This window comes from Equus asinus, chromosome X (assembly GCF_041296235.1).
Source record: "Equus asinus isolate D_3611 breed Donkey chromosome X, EquAss-T2T_v2, whole genome shotgun sequence".
NCBI lineage: Eukaryota > Metazoa > Chordata > Mammalia > Perissodactyla > Equidae > Equus > Equus asinus.
Window position 1 is genome coordinate 59,806,034 of NC_091820.1, and position 12,321 is coordinate 59,818,354.

At 37.6% G+C, this 12,321-nt stretch overlaps 1 protein-coding gene across 1 annotated transcript in view; it reads right to left on the reverse strand.

Moving 5' to 3' along the window:
• The window catches only part of ABCB7 (ATP binding cassette subfamily B member 7), a 114,014-nt gene that overhangs the window by 24,058 nt on the left and 77,635 nt on the right, over positions 1 to 12,321 (reverse strand). The window lies entirely within an intron of this gene.

The window sequence follows — 12,321 nt, forward strand, 5'->3', positions numbered from 1 at the left end:
TAAACGTAAAGAATTTATTGTCAACAAGCCTAAGTTAAGCTACAACTGACAGGAGGTATGTAAATCTTAACAATCAAGATTTCAAAGTCAGGTATACAAAGTGCCTTTGCAAATAAGCCAGTGCTCTAATATTCAGCAGTATCATCAAAATACACAGCAGATGCTGGGACACTTTAAAGAATGTAATACTATAGGATAAATTGCTTAAAACTTTAAGATTTCTAACTTCCAAAATATAATCAAATAGAATAGCAGGTTTCAAGCAGTATAAATTTCTCAATTCTGATTCCCATGTAACCATATAACCTCAGGCTCTTGCTTCTGTTTGAAATCATCTCCCCACTCAATTCACCTCTCCACCTCTCCATTCTTCAAAACCCACTTTCAAACCCATTTCCATCCCAATGCCTTCTCTGAAACCTGCAGCCTATTTGGAACTTTCCATTTTCCAACTCCTCCTTTTTTTACAGTTTATACCTCAGTATTTGTCATTTTTATTATATATTTATCATTCACTTTGTCTGTAGGTACATGTGCATGGATATGCTGCTTTCTCAACCTCAGTGGAGACTTTTTGTGGCAAAACAAACATTTTGTGAACAACAGCTATATGAGTTGGGTATGGTGCTATGCACCTTTTACAAAGGTGAGAGCTGAATGAAATAACAATTCTATGAAATGGATTTTATCTCTATAACTGAGGAAACTCGGGTTCCATGGGGTTTAATGACTTGTCTGGTAAGCAGCAGAGTCAGGATTAAAATCCGTCTGACTTGAAATTTGGAATTTTTTCTAGTATACCATATCAGCACCTTATAAGGCAGGGACCATATTATTTTACTACTTTTGAACTCCAAAAGGGATGCTCTCAAATGCACTGTTTAAACCAGCTATAGTTGTAAAGTATGGCACAAGTAATTTAAATAAATTTGAGCACATTCCGGTTTTCCATATAAGGCGGCCATATCCCCTCACTTGCATTCCAATACACTTTCCTGAGTAGGAGAAGAAGTAAGTTACAGCTAGCACACAATTCTCACAACTCACAGCCCATTATATCTTTGCTGCAGCCAGAGTGAGCGGTGACTGAAAACTAACGTATCATCAAGAAAGTTGTGCAATTTCACTTTCTTGAAATGTGTTTGGGTTTGGTAAAATTTGGGAGTATTCCTTGTAAGTGCATAAAGAATATGAATGTCATCTGTCTTGTGTTTTTATCGGCAGAAAAAGGGCAGTTAACACAATGCTAAGATTACAGCACTACTTCTAACAATAACTGTTGATTACTGTCAGTTTTCCCATAAAAGTAATTTTAAAAAGGAAAGGAAAAAAAAACACCAAAGAAATGGAAAGGATTATATTATATGTAGATGTTTTTATTAGTACAAATGTGTGGGTTCCATTGGCCTTGTGATATTTTGGGGATGGTGGGTACAAATACTGGTTTTCCCTAATAACTCTGCCTTCAGCAGAACTAGACTTAAACCATCTCAGAAAAAAGTGAAATTTTAAAAAGCTTTTTATTTTGAAATAATTACAGATTCACAGGAAGTTGCAAAAGTAGTAAGAGACTCATAACCCTTCACCCAGCATCTCTTAATGATGACATCGTATAGAGCCATAGTTCAATGTCAAAACCAAAGATGTACATTGGCACATTACTATTAACTAAACTACAGAACTCATTCAGTTTTCACCATTTTAAAACGTGTATTCGTTTAAAGATGTGTGTGTGTAGTCTATATGGTTCTACACATTTTTATCCCATGTTTGGATCCATGCAACCATCACGACAATCAAGACACAGAACTATCCCATCACCACAAAAGAACTCCCTTGTGGTACCTCTTTATATTTACTCTCATCTCACCTTGCCCCACCTCAGTCCCTGTCTTCTAGCAACCACTAATCTGTTCTTGATCTCCATAATTTCACCATTTTGAGAATATTATATATGGAATCATACAGTATGTAACCTTTTGAGATGGTCTTTTTTTCACTCAGCATAATGCCCTTGAGGTTCATCAAGGATGATGCATGTACCAATAGCTCATCTTCTTTTACTGCTGAGTACTATTCCATGGATGTACCAGAATTTATTCAATCATTCGCCCCTGAAGGACAACTTAGATATTCTAGTTTTGGGCTATTACAAACAAAAATGTTATGAACATTTTCATACAGGTGGTCATAAGTATTCACTCCTCTGGGATAAATGCCCAAGAATGCAACTGCTAAGTTGTATGGTAAGTCTACACTGAACTTTTTATGAAACTGCCATACTCTTTCAGAGTGGCTGTACCATTTTAAATTCCCACCGGTGAAGTGTGAGTGATCCAGTTCCTCCGTATCCTCACCAACATTTGGAATCATCACTATTTTTTTATTTTGAAACTATTTTAACAGGTGAATAGTGATACCTCATTGTGGTTTTATTTTATGTTTCCCTAACAGCAATGATGTTGACCATCTTGTCATGTGCTTATTTGTCATTCATATATCCTCTTTGGTGAAATATCTGTTCATGTTTTCTGCACATTTTATAACTGGATTGTTCTTTTGCTTTTGAGTTTAAAGAGTTCTTTATATATATTCTAGATATAGGCCTTTGCTGGATATGTGATTTACAAATATTTTCTCCCAGTCTATAGCTTGTCTTTCATCCTACTGAGGAGTCTGAACTCCTATCCCACCTAGTAGTCATGAAGAATCCCTTCCCCTAAGAGTCAATGGAGGGCAAGGTGAGAACCTGGACTTTCATTCTCTCCTGCAGTAATGAGACAGTCCATCCCCAGAGGAGCAGGAGGTCTGCTAAACAGAAGATTTACACAAGATTCAGAGTCTCAATAAATACGTCCAGGTCTCAATAAAAAATCACTCATCATACCAAGAACTACTAAGACATCAACTCCAAGAAGAAAATACAATCAACAGACACAAATGTTAGAACTATCTAACAAAGATTTCAGAGTAGCCATCATTAAAGTGCTTCAAGGAGAATTTATGAACATGCTTGACAACAAAAAAATAGGATGTTTCAGCAAATAAATAGAGGACATAAAAAAGAACCAAATGAAAAATCTGTAAGTGAAAAATATAATAACTGAAGTAAAAAAGTACTAAATGGATGGGCTCCACGGCAGAATGGAGAGGACAAAGGAAAGAATCAGTAAACTTGAAGACAGGACAATAGAAATTACTGAATATGAACAACAGAGAGAAAACAGACTAAAAAAAATGTGAACAAGATTCAGGGACCTATGGGACTATAAACTAAAGATCTATCATTCTTCTTCAGTGTCCCAGAAGAATAGGAGAAAAAGTATGAGGCTACAAAAAATATTCAAAGAAATATTGGCTAAAAATTCCCCAAATATCGCAAAAGACATAAACCTACAGATTCAAGAAGGTGAGCAACCCCAAATAGCAATACACTCAAAGAAATTTATATCAAGACATATCATAATTGAACTTCTGAAAACTAAAGATAAAGAAAAAATCTTAAAAGCAGCTAGGTAGAAAAAATATATCATGTATAAGGGAAAAACAATTTAAAGACAGCAGATTTCCAGGGAGGCCAGCAGGAAGTGGCACAATATTTTTCAAGCGGTGAAAGAAAAGAACTTTCAACCTAAAATCCTATAACCAGCAAAATTAGTCTTTAGGAATGAAGGGGATATCAAGACATTCTCAGATTAAGGAAAACTAAGAAGTAGTCACCAGCAGACCTGCTCTAGAAGAATTGCTATTGGAAATTCTTCAGACACATGGGAAATAGAAGCAGAAGGAAACCTTGAACATCAGGAAAAGCAACAGAAATGGTAAATAGTTGTACAAATATAGTAGCCTATTCTCTTAAGTACTTTAAAATATATTTGATGGTTAAAAGCAAAAATTAAATCATTGACTTATGGGGTTTTCAATGTATATAGATGCAATACATAAGACGACTTGTAAACATAAAGAGGGAAGGTAAAAGGATTTATAGAATAGTAAAGTTTTTACATTCCACTTGAAGTCATTAAATATTGATTCTAAGTAGACTTTGAAAAGTTGAATATGAATGCTGTAATTCCTAGAGCAGCTACTAAAAAATTATACAAAGAGATAGACTAAAAGGCACAACAGATAAATTAAAACAAGATTGTAAAACCTGTTCAAATAACACAAAAGATGGCAGGAAAGGTGAAAGAGAGTAACAAAATAAACAAGAAATTACAAAACAAATAATAAAATGGTAGACCAAACTCCAAATACATCAATAATTATCAGTACAACTATAAACACATAATGATCAACATAAATGAATGATTATTATAATGCACAAATATACTAGCAATGAACAATTGGAAACCAAAATAATAAAAAACTTACAACACTCCTCCCCAAAAGAGAAATCCTTAAGTATAAACCTAACCCAGGGTTCCTAACCTTGAACACTACTGACATTTGCGGTTATTATTTTTTTTTAATTATTTTATGTTTATTTCATAAATTTTTTTGCCTTCATTTCAGCAAAATCTCTAAATAAGTTCATTTTTACGAAATTTTATTCTAGTGACAATAATCATCTAATGATTAAAAAATAAAATGCAATTGTACTCAAAGGGAAAACTGTGAATGTACTTTCACTTTTTTTAATTAAGGTCATAAGAGTTTATAACATTGTGAAATTTCACTTGTACATTCTCATTTGTCAGTCACCATAAGAATGTGCCCCTTCATCCCTTTTGCTCACCCCCTAAGCCCTTTCTGCTCTGGTAACCACTAAGCTGTTCTCTTTGTCCGCGTGTTAGTTTACCTTCCACATGAGTGAAATCATATGGTATTTGTCTTTCTCTGTCTGGCTTATTTCGCTTAACATAATACCCTCAATGTCCATTCATGTGGTTGCATATGGGACAATTTTGTCTTTATGGCTGAATAGTATTCCACTGTATATATATTCCACGTCGTCTTTATCCACTCATCAGTCAATGGGCACTTGGGTTGCTTCCACATCTAGGCTATAGTGAATAAGGCTGCAATGAACATAGGGGTACATAAGTCTCTCTGAATTGTTCATTACAAGTTCTTTGGATAAATACCCAGCAGTGATGGATAGCTGGGTCATATGGTATTTCTATTTTCAATTTTTTGAGAAATCTCCATATGGTTTTCCATAGCGGCTGCACTAGTTTGCATTCCCACCAGAAGTGTCTGAGGGTTCCCTTTTCTCCACATCCTCTACAAAACTTGGTATTTCTGTCTTGTTAATTATAGCCATTCTGAAGGGTGTGAGGTGATCTCATTGTAGTTTTGATATACATTTCCCTAAAAATCAGTGATGTCAAATATCTTTTAATGTGTCTGCTGGCCATCTCTAAATCTTCTTTGGAAAAATGTCTGTTCATATCCTTTCCCCATTTTTTGATCGGGTTGTTTTTTTGTTCTTCAGTTGTGTGAGTTCCTCATATATTTTGGAGATTAACCCCTTGTTGGATATATGGCTTGCAAATATTTTCTCCCAGTTCGTGGGTTGTCTTTTCCTTTTGTTCCTGGTTCCTTGGACTTGAAGAAGCTTTTTACTCTGATAGAGTCCCATTTGTTTTTTTCTTTTGTTTTCCTTGCCTGAATAGACACGGTATTCGAAAAGATGCTGCTAAGACTGATGTCACTGAGTGTACTGCTTATACTTTATTCTAGGAGTTGTATGGTTTCAGGTCTTACATTCAAGTCTTTTATCGATTTTGGGTTAATTTTTGTGTATGGCAAAAGAGAATGGTCTACTTTCATTCTTTCGCATGTGGCTGTCCAGTTTTCCCAGCAGCATATTTTGAAGAGACCTTCCTTGCTCCATTGTATGTTCTCACCTCATTCGTTGAAGACTAGCTCGATGTGGATGTATGGTTTTATTCTTGGTATTTCAACTCTGTCCCATTGCTCTGTGTGTCTGTTTTAGTACCAGTACCATGCTGTTTTGATTACTATAGCTTTGTAGTATATTTTGAAGTCAGGGATTGTGATGCCTCCAGCTTTGTTTATTTTCCTCAGGATTGCTTTGGCTATTTGGGGTCTCTTGTTACATATGAACCTTAGGATTCTTTGTTCTATTTCCATGATGAATATTATTGGGATTCTGATTGGGATTGCACTGAATCTGTAGATTGCTCTAGTAGCATGGACATTTTAACTATATTTATTCTTGCAATCCATGTGCATTCAATATCTTTCTGTTTCTTTATGTCATTATTGATTTCTTTCAATAACTTCTTTAGTTTTCATTATATATATCTTTCACCTCCTTGGTTAAATTTATTCCTAGATATTTTACTCTTTTTGCTGTGATTGTGAATGGGATTGTATTCTTGAGTTCTCTTTCTGTTAGTTCGTTAATAGAGTATAGAAATGCAACTGATTTTTGCAAGTTGATTTCGTACCCTGCAACTTTGCTGTAGTTGTTGATTATTTCTAATAGTTTTCTGATGGATTCCTTAGGGTTTCCTATATATAAAATCATGTCGTCTGCAAACAGTGAGAGTTTCACTTCTTCACTGCCTATTTGCACTCCTTTTCTTTCTTTTTCTTGCTTAATTACTCTGGCAAAAACTGCCGGTACTACGTTGAATAAGAGTGGTGAGAGTGGGCACCCCTGTCTTGTTCCTGTTCTCAGAGGGACAGCTTTCAGTTTTTCCCCACTGAGTACAATGTCGGCTCTGGGTTTGTCATATATGGCCTTTATTATGGTGAGGTGCACTCATTCTATACCAATTTTACTAAGAGTTTTTATCACAAATGGATGTTGGATGCTGTCAAATGCTTTCTATGTGTCTACTGAGATGATCATGTGGCTTTTATTCCTCATTTTGTTAATGTGGTGTATAACATTGATTGATTTGTGGATGTTGAACCATCTGTGTGTCCCTGGTATAAATCCCACTCGATCATAGTGTATGAACTTTTTAATGTATTGCTGTATTCAGTTTGCCAATATTTTGTTGAGGATTTCTGCATCTATGTTCATCATGATATTTGCCTGAAATTTTCCTTCTTGGAGCTGTCCTTGTCTGACTTTGGTATTAGGGTGATGCTGGCCTTGTAGAATGTATTAGGAAGTGTTCCGGCTACCTCAATGTTTTGAAATAGCTTGAGGATAGGTATTCAATCTTCTTTGACTGTTTGGTAGAATTCTCCAAAGAAGCCATTTGGTCATGGACTTTTATTTTTGGCAGGTTTTTGATTACTGTTTCAATCTCTTTACTTGTGATTGATCTATGCAGATTTTCTCTTCCTTCATGGATCACTTTTGGGAACTTATATGAGTCTAAGAAGTTATCCACTTCTTCTGATTGTCCACTTTGCTGGCATGTAGTTTTTCATAGTATTCTCTTATAATGCTTTGTATTTTTGTGGTGTCCATTGTAATTTTTCTTCTTTCATTTCTAATTTTATTTATTTGAGACTTCTCTCTTTTTTTCTTAGTGAGTCTGTCTAGGAGTTTGTCCATTTTGTTTACCTTTGCAAAGAACCAGCTCTTTGTTTCATTGATCCTTCTACTGTTTTTTTTTTGGTTTTAATTTCTTTTACTTCTGCTCTAATTTTTATTATTTTCCTCCTTCTGCTGATTTTGGGCTTTGTTGGTTCTTTCTTTTCTAGTTCTGTTAGGTGTAGTTTAACATTGCTTATTTGAGACTTTTCTTGTTTCTTAAGGTGGGCCTGTATTGCTATGAATTTCCCTGTTATGACTGCTTTTGTTGCATCCCATATGAGTTGCTATGGTGCATTTTGATTCTCATTTGTCTCCAATTTTTTGATTTCTCCTTTCATTTCTTCAATGACCCATTGGTTGTTCAGAAGCATGGTGTTTAGTCTCCACACATTTGTCAATTTCCTAGCTTTTTTCTTGTAGTTGATTTCTAGTGTCATAGCATTATGGTCAGAAAAGGTATTCGATATGATTTCAATCTTAAATTTATTGAGGCTTGCCTTCTTTCCCAACATAAGGTCTGTCCTTGAGAATGTTCCATGCGCACTTTAGAAGAATGTTTGTTCTGTTGTTTTTGGATGGAGTGTTCTATATATATCTATTAAGTCCATCTGGTCTAGTTTTTCATTTAAATCCACGATTTCCCTGTTGACTTTCTGTGTGGATGATCTATCCATTGACCTAAGACAGGTGTTTAGGTCCCCTACTATTATTGTGTTGCTAACATCTCCTTTTTGGTTTGTTAGTACTTGCTTTATGTACTTTGGTGCTCCTGTGTTGGGTGCATAGATATTTATAAGTGCTCTATCTTCTTGGCAGAGTATCCCTTTTATCATTATATACTGACCCTGTTTGTCTCTCATTACCTGTTCTGTCTTGAAGTCTACATTGTCTGATACAAGTATGGCAACAGCTGCTTACTTTTCTATGCCATTAGCTTGGAGTATCGTTTTCCATCCCTTCACTCTGAGCCTGTGTTTATCTTTAGAGCCGAGATGTGTTTCCTGGAGGCAGCATACTGTTGGGTCTTATTTTTTTTCTTGAGGAAGATTAGCCCTGAGCTAACTGCTGCCAATCCTCCTCTTTTTGCTGAGGAAGACTGGCCCTAAGCTAACATCCATGCCCATCTTCCTCTACTTTATATGTGGGATGTCTACCACAGCATGGCATGCCAACTGGTGCCATGTCTGCACCTGGGATCCGAACCAGCAAACCCTGGGCTGCCAAAGTGTAACGTGTGCATTTGACCGCTGCGTCACCAGGCCAGCCCGTTGGATCTTGTTTTTGAATCCATCCCACCACTGTTTTTTGATTGAAGAATTCCATCTAGTTACATTTAGAGTGATTACTGACACACGAGGTCTTAATGCTGCCATTTTATCGCTCATTTTCCAGTTCTGCATTTCCCACATTTCTCGTACCACCAATTCAGTTTGGTAGTTCTTTATGATGGGCTTCCTAGTTTTTTCTTTATTTATCATTTGTGTCTCTGTTCTGATTATTTGTTTAGTGGTTACCATGAGGTTTGTATAAAAAATCTCGTAGGGGTCGGCCCCATGGCCAAGTGGTTAAGTTCACACACTCTGCTGCGGTGGCCCAGGGTTCGGATCCTGGGCACAGACATAGCACCGCTCGTCAGGCCACGTTGAGCTGGCATCCCATATGCCACAACTAGAAGGACCTGCAACTAGGATATACAACTATGTACCAGGGGGGATTTGGGGAGATACAGCAGAAAAAAAAAAAAAAGATTGGCCACAGTTGTTAGCTCAGGTGCCAATCTTTAAAAAAAAAACTCGTAGATGATATAGTCCATTTTCTGATAGCCTCTTATTTCCTTATTGGCTGATTCCATCTCTTTCCTCTTCTCTTTCGAAGTTATTATTGTCACAACTTGTTCCATCTTGTCTGTGAGTTTGTGGTTAAAATGACGAGACGATATTTATTTTTGGTTTTCCTTCCTTTCATCCTTAATTTTATAATTGTTTGCTAATCTGTTCTGATAGGGAGCTGAAATTTTCTCTTTTGTCTACCTATTTATCTCCTTGCTCAAGACTTTGTAAACCTTTTCTTCCTTTTCAGGTATGAGGGCCTTCTTGAGCATTTCTTGCATGGGGTGGGGTCTTGTGGTGATGAACTCCCTTGGCTTTTGTTTATCTGGGAAAGTTTTTATTTCTCCATCATCATATCTGAAGGATATTTTCACTGGATAGAGTATTCTTGGTTGAAAGTTTTATCTTTCAGAATTTTGAATATATCATTCCACTCTCTCCTAGCCTGTGAGGTTTCTGCTGAAAAATCCGCTGAATGCCTGATAGGAGTTCCCTTGTAAGTTATTTTCTTCTGCCTTGCTGCCCTTAACATTTCTTGTCATTGACTTTTACCAGTTTTACTCCTATATGCTTGGAGAAGGTGTTTTTATGTTGATGAAATTAGGAGATCTATTAGCTTCTTTCACTTGTATTTCCAGCTCCTTATCCAAGTTTTGGAAGTTCTCAGCTATTATTTCTTTGAACAAGCTTTCCACTCCATTCTCTTTGTCTTTTCCTTCTTGAATATCTATAATCCACATGTTGCATTTCCTAATTGTCAGACATTTCTCGGAGAATTGCTTCATTTCTCTTTAGTCTTAGTTCTCTCTCCTCCTCCATCTGATACATTTCTATATTTCTATCCTCTAGAGTGCTGATTCTATCCTCCATAATATCACCTCTGTTGTTTAGGGCATCCAGATTTTTCTTGGTCTCATGCATTGTGTTTTTCATGTGCAACACTTCTGATTTGTTTTTCTTTATAGTTTCAATCTCTTTTGTGAAGAAGTTCTTGAAGTCATTGAACTGTCCATCTGTATTTCCTTGTAACTTGCTGAGTATTTCATGATAGCTTTATTGAATTCTCTGTCATTTAGATTATAAATTTCTGTGCTTCAGGGTTGATTTCTGGGTGCTCGTTATTGTACTTCTGATCTGGAGTATTAAAATATTTTTTCATATTGTTTGATGGCATGGATTTGTGCCTCCACAAAGTGGTAGTATTTGGTTACAGCTTCCACCTGCTGCCACTGGGTGAGGGTCAAGAGTTGTGTATTCTGAGCATGCCATGACCCTGGCTTGCTCGCTCACAGCTGTTGCTTTCCTAATGTACGCACAGGCACTCTGGCCAACCGGTTGAGCTGGAGCACTAGGTCGGCTGAAGGGTGACTTCTTTCACCTGCACCATACCAGGGGCATTCTCGCTCTGCCCTCGTTATCTGCTCTTCTCGGGTGCTGGCTTGATAAAGCCACCCTGTGACAGCTTAGCCAACTCTATGTGGGGTGTTCCCATGGTCTATGAGGGAACTTGGAGAGCAAAGGTGTTCCCACAGAGGGTGGCCCCTTGCCCTCTCCTCACAGAGCCACGTGTGCTCCTGTGCCCTGGGTCGCTGCTGTTGGGGGAGGGAGAAGAGGTCCCCTTATTTCCTTCCAGTTCCTCTGGGGGGTCCAGCATCTCCACCTTCAGACGTTTGGCTGTGTGGCTCTCTCAGACATCTTCTGTGTTGTGTGGATGTCCTCTGTCGGTATATGAATGTCCTTTTCATTGTAGCTTAGGGGGGAGAGTCTAAGGGAAGAGCTCATTCCACCATGAGGCTGACGTCACTCTCAGGTTATTCTTTCTTAAAGGAGCGGTTATTCTGTGCACTTTAGGATGTTTAGCAGTGTCCCTGACCTCTACCCACTAAACGCTAGTAGCATCCCCCATCCAGCTGTGACCAACCAAACTCTGTACAGATACTACTGCCAAATATCCCCTCAGGGGCAAAATCACCCCTGGCTGGGAACCACTGGTCTAACAAAGAATATGCAGTGTCTGCATGCTGAAAGCTATAAATGCAGATGAAATAAATCCAAGAATATCTAAGTAAATGGAGAGCTATACTATGTCCATCAACTGGAAGACTCAGTGTAGTAGGGACGTCAATTTTCCACAAATTAGTCTAGAGATTTAATAAGAATCCATTAAAAGCTCCCATCTAGGGGCTGGCCCAGTGGCGTAGTGGTTAAGTTTGTATGCTCTGCTTTGGCAGCCTCGGGATTGTGGGTTCAGATCCCGGGCACAGATCTACACACCACGAATCAAGCCATGTTGTGGTGGCATCCCACATACAAAACAGAGGAAGATCAGTATGCATATTAGCTCAGGGACAGTCTTCCACAAGCCAAAAGAGGAAGATTGGCAACAGATGTTAGCTCAGGGCCAATCTTCCTCACCAAAAAAACAAAAACCACCCATCTGGCTTCCAGCTATAGACAAGATTATTCTAAAATTATATGGAGAGGAAAAGAAAGTAGAATAGCCAGAATAATTCTGAAAAACAAGAAAGTTGGAAGAACCAGACTTCCTGTCTTTAAGACTTACTATCAAGCTACAATAATGAAGACTGTTGTGTTGACTAATGCAGAGACACACAGATCAATGAAACAACAGAGTCCAGGAAAAGATGGCATATATGTATGTATGTGTGTGTGTGTGTAAATAAAACTACGGTGGAGAGAATAATGGCTCTCTAAAATCTCTATGTACTAATCTCCGGAACCTGTGAAGATGATACCTTACATGGCAAAATGGACTTTGCAGATCCGATTAAACTGAAGAACATGAGCTGGGGAGAGTATCCTGGATTACCTTGGTGGGCCAAATATAACCAAAAGGGTCTTTATAAGAGGGAAGCAGGAGGGTCAAAATCAAGAGAAAAGATATCACTATAGAAGTCAAGAGTCAGAGTCAGAAAGATTGAAGATGCTGCTGCTTTTAAGATGGAGGACAGAGCAATGAGCCAAAGAATGCAGGTGACCTGTAGAAGCTGGAAAAGGCCAAAT